The sequence below is a fragment of the Ailuropoda melanoleuca genome, chromosome 5 (assembly GCF_002007445.2).
Source record: "Ailuropoda melanoleuca isolate Jingjing chromosome 5, ASM200744v2, whole genome shotgun sequence".
Taxonomy (NCBI): domain Eukaryota; kingdom Metazoa; phylum Chordata; class Mammalia; order Carnivora; family Ursidae; genus Ailuropoda; species Ailuropoda melanoleuca.
The window spans coordinates 62410125-62422476 of record NC_048222.1 but is presented as its reverse complement, the minus strand read 5'-3'; the positions used below and the strand labels follow the sequence as shown (position 1 = coordinate 62422476).

General features: G+C 40.2%; 1 protein-coding gene across 1 annotated transcript in view; it reads left to right on the top strand.

The window, feature by feature from the left end:
* Positions 1–503: 503 nt before the first annotated feature.
* The window catches only part of SNAP23 (synaptosome associated protein 23), a 34051-nt gene continuing 22202 nt past the window's right edge, over positions 504–12352 (top strand). Inside the window, exon 1 of the mRNA XM_002913194.4 lies at positions 504–652. The gene's annotated coding sequence lies outside the window, so the exon portion shown is untranslated. The remainder of the gene's footprint in view (positions 653–12352) is intronic.

Sequence of the window (12352 nt, the reverse complement as noted above, 5' to 3'; positions counted from 1 at the left end):
TGTAAGCCTCTAACCAGGATGAACTACAAGGAATTTACAGAAAGTGCCATGTTCTTAATGGCATACGCTGTTCCCACAGGCTGGAAAACTATTTCCCTCCATCCCAGGCTTCGGGCAGAGCTCCTACTTAGCCTTCCTGATTGAAAAGTCACTTCCTTTGGGAGCCCTTCCACACATCCCTAAGAATAAGGCGCTGCTTTCATTGTGCGCCAACTCCGCCTCTTACTTTCCGACGTCACGCAGTATATTCTAAGCACTATAATTTGTTTACATATCGATCCCCAATCTAGACAGATGGAAAGACCCTGGAAGGCAGGGAGGGCATTCTTTTCTTCTTTTCTTCAGCGATCATCCAGCAAACAGTTTACCCTTGACAAATGTTTGTTGCATAAATACTTCCCACCTTTGGGAGGGATTCGAATTATTCGGTTAACGGGTGAGTCCCCAGACTCTCAGCCTGCGTGGCAGGGAGATTTAAACCCCGCAGACCGTGATTGGCTCCAGCTCCAGGGGTGTGTCCGCGCCCGCGCGGCTGGGGAAGGGCGCAGGCGCGCGAGTCCGGCGCGCGCAGGCGCCAGGAGGACGCAGCTCCAGGTCCGGTCTGGGGGTGTCCGAGCCGCTGCGGCGCGAGAGGAGTGGCCGGAACTGCTTGGTGAGCCTTTAGGAGTGGGGTTGAGGGAGCTAGCCCTGTGGAAGATTGGGATCGGGTCCCAAGAAGAAAGAGTATTATCGTGACGGTTTAAAACTTGGTGGGGTTGGGCTTTAGAGGATGGGTGGGGGCGGTCTGGCCTGGACTGGGCAGGCCGGGCCCGGAGCAAAGACCCGAGCCGCCGGGAAATTACCGTGGGGCCGGCGGAGGAAGGGTGGCGGGATGGTGGTTCGTTGGACCCCCCCTTCAAACCATCCAGAGGCAAGCTCCCACTCCCCTACCTCTGCATTGTTGCTGTGATCGGAATTAATTGACTGTATGGTGACCACAATGATCAGATAACTCTGAACTAGTTGTTTGAAGGTGTCTGAGGTTCGTGGCATTGGAGAGTCCATGCTCTCTAGGAAAGTCCATCCTTACGTCGCGGCTTTACTGTAGACGCACGAAGGATCCGTAGAACACCGAATTTTACAGTTTCAGGCTGGAGTTGTTGGTTGCGGGGTGGGAAGTACTGGAAGGTGCTGCTTCATCTCATCCTTTTTTTCATCATTAGTCACCACAATGTTAGGAAAGGTGATGAGGGTAGAGGAAACCGAAAGACATCAAAGTTGGGAAAAGGAGATGAAAAGGGAGTATCATTTTGCCTTTTGCTAGTCATCTCCTTTAGGAAGTAGGGGAACGACTGGTGAAGGGTGTTTGGATACTGGCAGCTTCCTTTTGCTAGTCATCTCCTTTAGGAAGTAGGGGGACGACTGGAGAGGGGTGTTTGGATACTGGCAGCTTCTGACAGCGTTCCCTCAGTCATGTGAAAGTAACGTAGCTTCACAGTAGCAGATATTTCAAGAACTGAGAGGAATATTACTCCTTCTGCCCTTTATGCCTTTAAGACTGGCTTTCAGATGTGCCAATAAAAAATACTGCAGTAGAAATGATTCTCGAGCGTTCTTGCCTAGCCTGGAAAACCACACTTGAAATTCATGGCATATCATTAGCTAGAATACGTTGAGATCTAAACTTAAACTATCTCATAGTAAGATTTTTTAAAAAATAATGTTTCTTCCACCATCACAGTAGATGCCTAAGGCATTCTAATGGTCAGTTGTCATTCGTTCCTTTGGCAAGAGGTAATAAGAACACATTCATATAAATATTAGCAAATATTAGGAGAAACATCCCTGCTCACATTACCATGTTCCTTTGACAGTAAATGTGAAAGTAAATAGAATGATGTAACAGCCTACAGCTCAGATATTTATCGTATTTCCAGGATTTTTTTTTTTAAGGTGCTTGTGGTATGTGGATATGTACTAGAAAATTCCTGTTATTCTAGTTCCAGGATAGCAAAGTCTTATTGTGCCATTATTTTCTTAACAGTATGGCACTCTTTCCTATAAACAGTAGTATTTCTGTCTGCATCATCGTGTTTGCTTCTTTTACTCAAAATGAGCTTAAGCATAGTTAACAGTCTCACTTAACTAAAGGTCACATCATTTCTAGTCATTCAGAACACAATCTTGAACCAAGAAGGAAGCAAATAAACAAAAAAGAGAAAAACAGGCCCTGTTGTTCATGGGACAGCTGTCACTATTTCACTCCTCATGAACCATACCACCATCATAAATTTTGCCTTTTAGAAAATCATTTGTGGGGCGCCTGGGTGGCACAGCGGTTAAGCGTCTGCCTTCGGCTCAGGGCGTGATCTCGGCGTTATGGGATCGAGCCCCACATCGGGCTCTTCGGCTATGAGCCTGCTTCTTCCTCTCCCACTCCCCCTGCTTGTGTTCCCTCTCTCGCTGGCTGTCTCTATCTCTGTCAAATAAATAAAAAAATCTTTAAAAAAAAAAAAAAAAAAAAGAAAATCATTTGTGTTATTTTATTTCATGTTTTTAATAGACTTGTTTTAAACACTACCCTCTTCCAAAGTAATAATCTGTGAAATCGTGGTTTTTTATGAATACCTTTTTCTAGTACACATTATAATAAATATGTAACTTAAATACGTAACTATAGCTTACATAACAACTGAAATCGTCTCATCTTTTTGCTCTGCACTCTGGAAAATACTGCTTTGGAACTGACTACTCATTTTTTTAAATAAAGTGAAGATTGGACTAGGCCAGTGGACTTCAAAATTCTGTGAACTCAGTGATGGCATTCACTACTGTGACACAGTTCTAGCACACTTACTTATCTGGTTTCACCAGATGGAAGTAGATTAGAATAGCAGAAAGGAAAAAGAGGATGTTTGCTCTTTGACGTTTTTGTGAAATCAGCTGCCTTTTTTTTCCTTCTGAATTAAGGTGCTATGTCTTAAAACATTCTGGAAGTCTTTTTTAGTTGTGTTTGTACTCAGTGTCATGTATACTTTAACATTTATAATATATGTTGCTTGCATTCAAGAGTGCTGAACTTTTTGATTCTATTGCTGTATTTTGTTTCCAGGTCCATAGATTGAGAGAGAACTAGATGACAAGGACTGGTCTTTTTCTTTGTTGTGGTGGATAGAGACTTGAAACAGATGGATCCAGTGCCTCCAACAACTGGAGGAAGTGGATTGTAGAGCCAGGAAACAGCATGTACTGTTCTTTTTGTAATATTGGTGGTAGAGGTGGTGTTCCATTTGCATTCATTTAAATTCACTGACATTTTGGTTTTGATTTCAGTTTAGATTGTATGGCTACTAAAATATTTAAATCACTGATAAGTATGTTTTTCAGGAATCCCCCCATCCATCTTGATTTTTGTGAGATCTGTAACTTGGATTTAAATTTATTTGAACAATGCTTTGACAATTGAAATTACCTTTAGATAGCCTTTTGAGACTTCTAAAATAAAATCCAAACTTATTGGTAGAATATAGAAAGCCCTTCAAAACCTGTCTCCTGTGTCTTCATTTTAAAGCCACCCTACCCATTCTGTGTACAAATACGGTATATTCCAGCATGACTGCTGAGGCCTTACATTGTGGTACTTCTTCGATAGTCTAAAATCACAATTTTTTTTAGGGTTGATCATGCTTGGATTTCTATTCTCAAATCAAAATCACAAGAGATGTTTAATAATTATGAAAAATTATGATAGCTTTATTGAGCAGTACGTACCAGCCAGGGTTTAAATGCTTAATATGAATTAACTCAATCCTTATAATGCTCAAAATAAACATTATATTCTCATTGAATGAAAAAAAAACTGAAGCACAGAGAAGTGAATTAAGCAACAGTCAGGATTTAAAAACATGCCTCCAAGTATTGGGCACTTAACCACTACTCTTTATTCCTCTCTGTATAAACAAGAATGCCACTCTTCTTTCAGATTTTATTTATTTATTTATTTGAGAGAGCAAGAACATGAGCAGGGCGAGGGGCAGGGTGGAGGGACAAGCAAACTCCCTTCTGAGGACAGAGGCTAATGGGGGGCTTGATCCCAGGACCCTGAGATCATGATCTGAGCTGAAGTCAGATGCTTAACCTACTGAGCCACCCAGGTGCCCCAAGAATGCCACTCTTTTAACCTACTGTGGAGGTTATTCTTTTCCAGGGACCTGAGTGCTTATGTTCTCTATCCCTGGCATCTGATTCCTCATATCAGAATATTTGAGAAGCTAACCAGAAAGCTTTTAGGTGAACTTGGAATCAGAGCCAAGATACTTTGATGACTTGGGTAAATATTTCATTCAGACAAGGTGAAGCCTTGCTAATTGACTGTACCTCACACTTGGTGTCTTCCTTGGGCAGATACCATACTTAAGTCTGCCAGATCATATGTCTCTCCTACTTGGAGAATGAATGCTGCATTCTTGAGCCTCTTTCTTAACTCTTTTTTTTTTTTTTAAGATTTTATTTATTTATTTGACAGAGATAGAGACAGCCAGCGAGAGAGGGTACACGAGCAGGGGAGTGGGAGAGGAAGAAGCAGGCTCATAGCAGAGGAGCCTGATGTGGGGCTCGATCCCATAACTCCGGAATCACGCCCTGAGCCGAAGGCAGACGCTTAACCGCTGTGCCACCCAGGCGCCCCCTCTTTCTTAACTCTTACAGAGCATCCCTTTTCTGTTTCCCTAGTCTTTCTTTTAGACAATGTAGGTATAATTGATTATAATCACTTATAGATCTAGCTTCTTAGGATTATATTCTGGTTACTTAGTGTAGAATTGTGGAAGTTCCAGGGTTGAGCAGGAATGGAAAACTAGGTGTGGGATTTCCTCAATTAAGTCATAAACAGTACTTCTGTAAAGCTGAAGTGTAATTTTGGTCTTTTTGGTTCCTGATTTTTAGTGGTATTTTCTTAGCAGTATGGTTTCTGTCTTAAATCATGTGCTTCAGTGCTTTTTGAAACCAAGATGTGTAATAGATATGGTTCAATGGTATACTTCTTGTATTTGCATAGTTTTTAAGCTTTATGAGAATGGTTAAAATTGTTCTCGTAGAAGGAAGTAGAAAGGAAACGAGAGGAAGTAAAAGGAGGAAACTAACCTTAACATAAATAAAGCTCCCATCTGAATGCCTTTAGAAAGAATTAAATTTCCTAACCAGAGCAGGGGCTCTTTTTGGCATAAACTAGAGTATTTTGAGTATTTTAGAATACTGTGCAGCTGTACTTTTTGTGTGTGAACATCCTTCCATCCTTCCTTCTTTTTTTTTTTTAAGATTTTATTTATTAGAGAGAGAGTGAGACAGCGAGAGAGCCCATAGGCAAGGGGAGCAGGAGAGGGAGAAGCAGGCTCCCCGCCAGCAGGGAGCACGCCCAGAACCCCAGGATCTTGACCTGAGGTGAAAGCAGATGCTTAACTGACTGAGCCATCCAGGCGCCCTTCCTTCCTTTCCTTCCTTCTTTATGTGTGAACATCTTTTTTTTTTTTTTTTTTTAAAGTAGGCTCCACGCCCAGCATGGAGCCCAACTCGGGGCTTGAGCTACCACCCTGAGATCAAGACCCAAGCTGAGATCAAGAGTCAGACACTCAACTGACTGAGCTGCCTAGGCACTATGTGTGAACATTTTAAATGTTTCATATTAAAAATGGGATCTAAGAGCAAAAAATATGTTCCTAAAGAAAAACTAAGTTCTTTTACCCCATAGCTGATGGTCCATGTCTGAATTTCTCCTTTGTTCCCGGTAATCCTTTCTTCTATTCTTTCTGTTTATTCTCCATTATTCATCTTTAGAGTCTTCAAGAAAGAGCTACGTAGGTATAGAATGACATGATACACCAGCATGAGGTGAGGATGACTGGCAACCTTCACCCTGCTTACATAAAATATTCACCCCAACCATCTGAAGTACTTTGACTCTGATTCTAAGTTCATCTAGTAACTTAGATTAGCCTCTCAAACAGTCAGATACCACAGATGAAGAACATAAATAACATGAGCACCGTGCTGACACTTCATATACATTAATTCACTGTTGAAACAACATTGGGAGGTAGAACAGTTATCCTAATGAACAAGGAAACTGAGACTTGAATAGGTTAAGTAAATTCCTGAGTATCAGAGCTAGGATGAATTCAGGGTCTGTCTGACCTCAGGGTCTGTGTTATTAACTACTACATTATGTTCATTCAACACAATTTATTAAATTATCTCACCTAACCTAGGAGTGGCAAGCTTAATCACAGGAGAATTAATAATAACTGAAATCGTTTTCAGCCCAACTTGGCTTTGACATTAGTTGAGATGGTCTTAGCCTTTTTTTTTTTTTTTAAGATCTTATTTATTTATCAGAGAGAGAGAACACAGCAGGGGGAGCAGCAGGGAGAGGGAGAAGCAGGCTCCCCACTGACCAAGGAGCCAGATGCCTAACCAACTGAGCCACCCAGGTGCTCCAAGTTGATCTTAGCCTTAAGCTAAGACTTTGGTCTTGTAGAAAGGCAGGATTTATGTACACAAAACAACTAGAAAACTGAAAAACTGGAAACTGTATTTAGAGGCAGTGGAGAAGAGTGCTTTATTTTCCATATCCTAACTACAATGTATCATAAAATACACATTTAAAAAGAAAGGAGGGTAGTTTTCTTGACATCAGAATATATTCCCTTACTTGATAGCAGATGCTTGAAAAATGTTTGTGGAATGAATTAAGAGGAATGTACTCTGGGGGTAGGATCTCTTTCTGCTAAGCTTTCAGAAAGGCTAGACAGACTGCTGAGTTCTGTCAGCAAAAGGGAACCCTCAGCTCTTTCAGGGCAGTCACCATAGCTAGATGTTACCCCATTCTCTTCTGACAACCTTTGTCTAGTTTTCCTCTTCAGTTGGGTTCTGGTCTGGCATAACCTTCTAAGACCACAGGCCTCTGTAAACAACTGCCTTTCCTCAGTTACCATCCAAGAAGAAACACCCCCTTCCCCCAGAAAAGACTGTGTAATATGGAAAGAGCCTAAGAGCCAGAAGTGATGCTTTTTATTCTCTTAGCATAAAGAAGTTGGACTAGATGATCTCTGAGCTTTATTTTCAGAGACTATTCTCTGAGATAAGAATTGAGCAGAGGGGTGCCTGGGTGGCTCAGTCGTTAAGCGTCTGCCTTCGGCTCAGGTCTGATCACGGGGTCCTGGGATCGAGCCCTGCATCGGGCTCCCTGCTTAGCCGGAAGCCTGCTTCTCCATCTCCCACTCCCCCTGCTTGTGTTCCCTCTCTTGCTGTGTCTCTCTCTCTGTCAAATAAATACAATCTTAAAAAAAAAAGAATTGAGGGGAAACTTTGTTCCCAGATAATTGATTAAGCAGAAATTTCTGTAAGCTTAGTAGTTTCCAACTCATGTTCCATGGAACCTTGGTTCCTTGGGATTAATAAAAGTGTTCTTTGAAGGAAAGATTTTATGGTCATTTGTATTTGACTGGGATAGCCAAAAACTTTGGCTAAGTTAAACAGACTTCATCACTGCTTCAGGGCTTCTGCTTTCCAGCCAAGAATTTAATTAGCCAGCCAGTCTATAATATAAGGACAAATAAAAAAAAATAGGGGCGCCTGGGTGGCACAGCGGTTAAGCGTCTGCCTTCGGCTCAGGGCGTGATCCCGGCGTTATGGGAGAGCCCCACATCAGGCTCCTCTGCTATGAGCCTGCTTCTTCCTCTCCCGCTCCCCCTGCTTGTGTTCCCTCTCTCGCTGGCTGTCTCTATCTCTGTCAAATAAATAAATAAAATCTTTAAAAAAAAAAAAAANAAAAATAGGAGATGGGGAGATGTAAGAGCTAAATATCTACATTGTAGAAAGTTCATGAATTGATATCCAAAATTGGAAAATATCAAGAAACAGCACTATAAGCGTATGATTTAGGAATTTGAGGTTAAGCACTGGAACAACTAATATTGTTGAAAATTTTGCCTCTGGTCTCCTGGAAGCAGGAATTGGTTTGTGGCTCAAGGGAGGGCAGGGGAATTGCTACTTATTGATGTAGAACTATTTGACATCTCAAGCTCTGTGTGTATGTGTATTTGATTAAAATGAAATATGGAAGAATATAAAATCTTCAAAATAATTTTAAATGGCTGAATAACATTCCATTATGTAGTTGTACCATAATTATTCCATCAAATCCTGTCATTGGTTGTTTAGATTGTTTTAATTTTTTTTAACATTAGAGATAATACTGGGACCGATGTATTTTTGTCTGTATCTCATTTTCTTCTAGATTCCTGAAAGAAAAAAGCCAAAGAGTAGGAATAATTTAAAATTTTCTTGTATATATTACATCATCTCTTGAGAGTTTTGGTTTTTAAAAATCATCATTTTACTTTCCTAAACAGTGGTTAAGAAAACTTTAATTTTATAGGAGTGGAAATTGAAATACCCACAGACGTCCTGGATGCTAAAGAAAATACTGTTTATATCACTATTTCTTGTGTCATTTGGCGCTTGCAACATTTTTTTATCATTTAGAGTTTTTCATTATCGAAGGCTACAGTAATAGAGTATTCTGAAACCTATCTACAAAACCAGTGTATGGGTTTGTTTGTTTTTTTAAAGATTTATTTATTTAAAAATTTTAAAGTCCTGGTCTTTGAGTTCTTCCCACCCCGCCAAAGTTACTTATTTATTTGAGAGAGAGGGCCAGCGTGCGATTGGGTGGAGGGGCAGAGGGAGAGAATCTTCAAGCAGATTCCCCAGTAAGCCAGCAGCCGCAGGCAGAGCTGGATCTCACTACCCATGAGATCATGACCTGAGCTGAAATCAAGAGCTGGATGCTTAACCGACTGCGCCACTCCGGCGCCCCAGCCAGTGTCTCTTTATAACTTTTTAGGAGTGGGATGAGGAGTTGGGTTAAATAGGTGGTGGGGATTAAGGAGTACATTTGTTGTGATGAGCACCTGGTGATTTATGGTGGTGATTTGTGGAAGTATTGAATCATTATATTGTACACCTGGAACTAATTTAACACGGTATGTTAGCTAACTGGAATTAAAATAAAAATTTTAAAAAAGTCCTTTTAAAGAAAATTTAGAAAATACATTATTGTGAGACAAATAAAATTCATATGTAGAATTTTTAAAACATTTTTCATTCAATCTCATTTAAGCTGGGTGGATATTTACATTTTTGGCCTTTAGTTTTTAAACTATACATATTTTTTAATGTGGCATTAAGATTTATTGATAGAAAATAGTAGTGTATAACCTGTATAATGGCCATTTTAAGTCTATACAAACAGTTCAGCATTTTCAGATATACTAACATATAAGTTATGACCTTGATGTTGCCTTATTTAGGTTTCACTTTCTCTTACACTAGTTATTAATAATAGCCAGAAGTGCCAAGTAAAAAATTTTTTTCTCTCATTACGAGAAAGAAAATTGGGACTCTTCCATGTTAAAGATATGGAATGGCATGTTTTCAGAATTCCAAACATAGACTGTACTTGGATCTTAATAAAGAAGTTCATCAAGTGTATTTCTTAATATGGTTGTTCTCTCCTGTTTTCCAACCACCATTTTTCTTTTTGGAGAGGAAAGGAGGAGATCCATTGATTATAAAGTACAAGTTTTATATTTCAGTAGTGCCTACTCTATAGCTACTATTATTTATTTTAACTAAATCTCTAACTTTTTTTTTTTTTTTTTTAAAGATTTTATTTATTTATTTGACAGAGATAGAGAGAGCCAGCGAGAGAGGGAACACAAGCAAGGGGAGCGGGAGAGGAAGAAGCAGGCTCACAGCAGAGGAGCCTGACGTGGGGCTCGATCCCATAACGCCGGGATCACGCCCTGAGCCGAAGGCAGACGCTCAACCGCTGTGCCACCCAGGCGCCCCTCTAACGTTTTATACTGTGGCAGAAAGTTGTTTGGCATAGGAAAAGCTACAAAGTTAATGTTTTCCTTCTCATCTTCCTTTTTGTTCTACTCATACTGTTTTCTTTTCCTTAACTTTTCTCCCTTCAAATATTCTTTCTCCATCCTTAAGTCATTTTTTTTCAATTTTGAGACATAATTCACATAATGTAAAGCTTGTCATTTAAAGTATACAATTTAGTGGCTTTTCACTACTCATTCTAGAACATTTCCATCACCCCCAAAACAAACCCTGTATCTATTGGTAGTCAGTCCCTCCCCCCCGTTCCCCCATCCTCTGGCAATCACTCATCTACTTTTTGTCTCTATGGATTTACGTATTCTGGACACTTCACATAAATGACATCATACAATTTGGGGTCTTTTGTATATGGTTTTGTTCAATTAGAATAATGCTTCCAGGCCTTATGCATGATGTAGCATGTAGCATTCCTTTATATGGCTGAATGATACTCTGTTGTATGGGCATTTGGGCATTTGGGTGTTTTCTGCTGTTTGGCTGTTAGCAGTAATGCTGCTTTAAACATTTGTGTACAAGTTTTTATGTGGACATATGTTTTCATTTCTAATGTACGTAGGAATAGAATTGCTGGGTTACATATAATACAATGCTTAACCTATTGAAGCCTAAGTTGTCCTTGTCCTGTATTGTTAAATGGTATGTTTTTCCTCCATTGGTTACCAGAATTATACAGGGTGTAGGATATCATCAATTAGTACTTGGCTATACATTAAAAAACAAAACAAAACAACTTTCATCTAAAACAGTGGTTTTCAACTTTGGCTGCTTATTGGAGTCATCTGGGAAGGTTTAAAATCAACTGGCTCTCACCCCCCCCCCCCACCGCCCAGAGATTCTGATTTAACTAGTCTCAGGTGCAGCGTGGGCCTCCAGGTGGTTATGTGTAGCCAAGACCGGGAACCGCTGTTCTAACCCTGACTGGAGTTAGACTTGCTACTCGGAAAGGGGAGGGCAGGGACGTCATATATATACTTTTCTTGGCAAAGCTGCTACACATTTGAATGACTTGATAATGTGTCTCTCTATTCTCTTTTTAATGTATGTAATAGTGATTGAAAGCACATACTCAATCAGTCTACCTAGGTTTGAACCTGGCTCTACTATATAACCTTGCAAAAGTTGCTTAACCTCACTCTTCCTTAGTTTCTACATCTGTAAAATGTGGAATTAAATAGTGCTTGCAATGGTCTGAATGTTTGTGTCTTCCTACCAAAATTCCTATGTTGAAATCCTAATTCTTGGTGTGATGGTATTATTAGGTGGGACCTTTGGGAGGGGCTTAAGCCATGAAGGTGGAGTCCTTATGGATGGGATTAGTGCCTTATAACAGAGGCTCCAGAAAACTCCTTAGCCCCTTCCACCACATAAGGCGTCAGTTTTGCACCAGAAAGAGGGCCCTGATGAGAAAGTGACAGTGCTAGCACCTTGAGCTCAGACTTTTGCCTCCAGAGCTGTGACAAATTTTTGTTGTTAATAAACTACCAAGTCTGTGTTTTTTTGTTATAGCTGCTGGACGGATGAAGAGAGTGTTTTAAGGATGAAATGAGTGTGTGTGTGTATTTCTTTTTTCAGTTTCTTAGAATAGTGTCTTGTATGGGGGCACCCAGGTGGCTCAGTTGCTTAAGCGTCCAACTCTTGATTTTGGGTCAGGTCATGATTCCAGAGTTGTGAAATTGAGCCCTGCTTTGGACTCTGCTGGGTGTGGAGCCTGCTTAAGATTCTCTCTCTCCATCTCCCTCTGCTCCCGCCCCGCCCTGCCCCATATACACACTCTCTCAAATAAAAAAAAATCTTTTAAAAAATAGTGCCTTGCACATATAGTGCTTTTTAAGTGTTAACTTGTAGTTGTTACTGTGATTCTTCTCAATCCCTTACTCACAATCTAGACTTACAAAATGGTGAGTAAACAACTATAAAAAGTTAGTTGCCATTTTAAAGAACTTTTGTATGTGTTGAATACTTTCATAATACAAAGTTGAGAAAGTAGCATGATGACACTTTCCTGTGTTATGCACCAGCTTCAACAGTCATGGCCAGTCTCGTTTCCTCTGTACTCCTACCCATTTACCCACCTCTGAATTATTTTAAAGCATATCCTACAGGTTACCTTTTAAATGACTTCTAATTTTATACTTTTTCTTTGAATCTCTGAGGAGGTCGATTATTGGTAGGAAGGTTAGAGAAAGAGAATACACTGAAGATGGGGGGCCATGACAGGAGATTGGTTGTATTCCAGGGAGTTGTAAATTCTCTATTCCAGCTAAGTTCTCTGCTTCTTTGTGGCACCCTCTTTTATCCACCGCTTAATATTTTGCCATGAAAGTACTAAGAACTTACTCAGAACTCATTAGAACCCATTTCTGCCACCTAATGTGAATGAAATATGGTTCCAGCCAACTTCAGC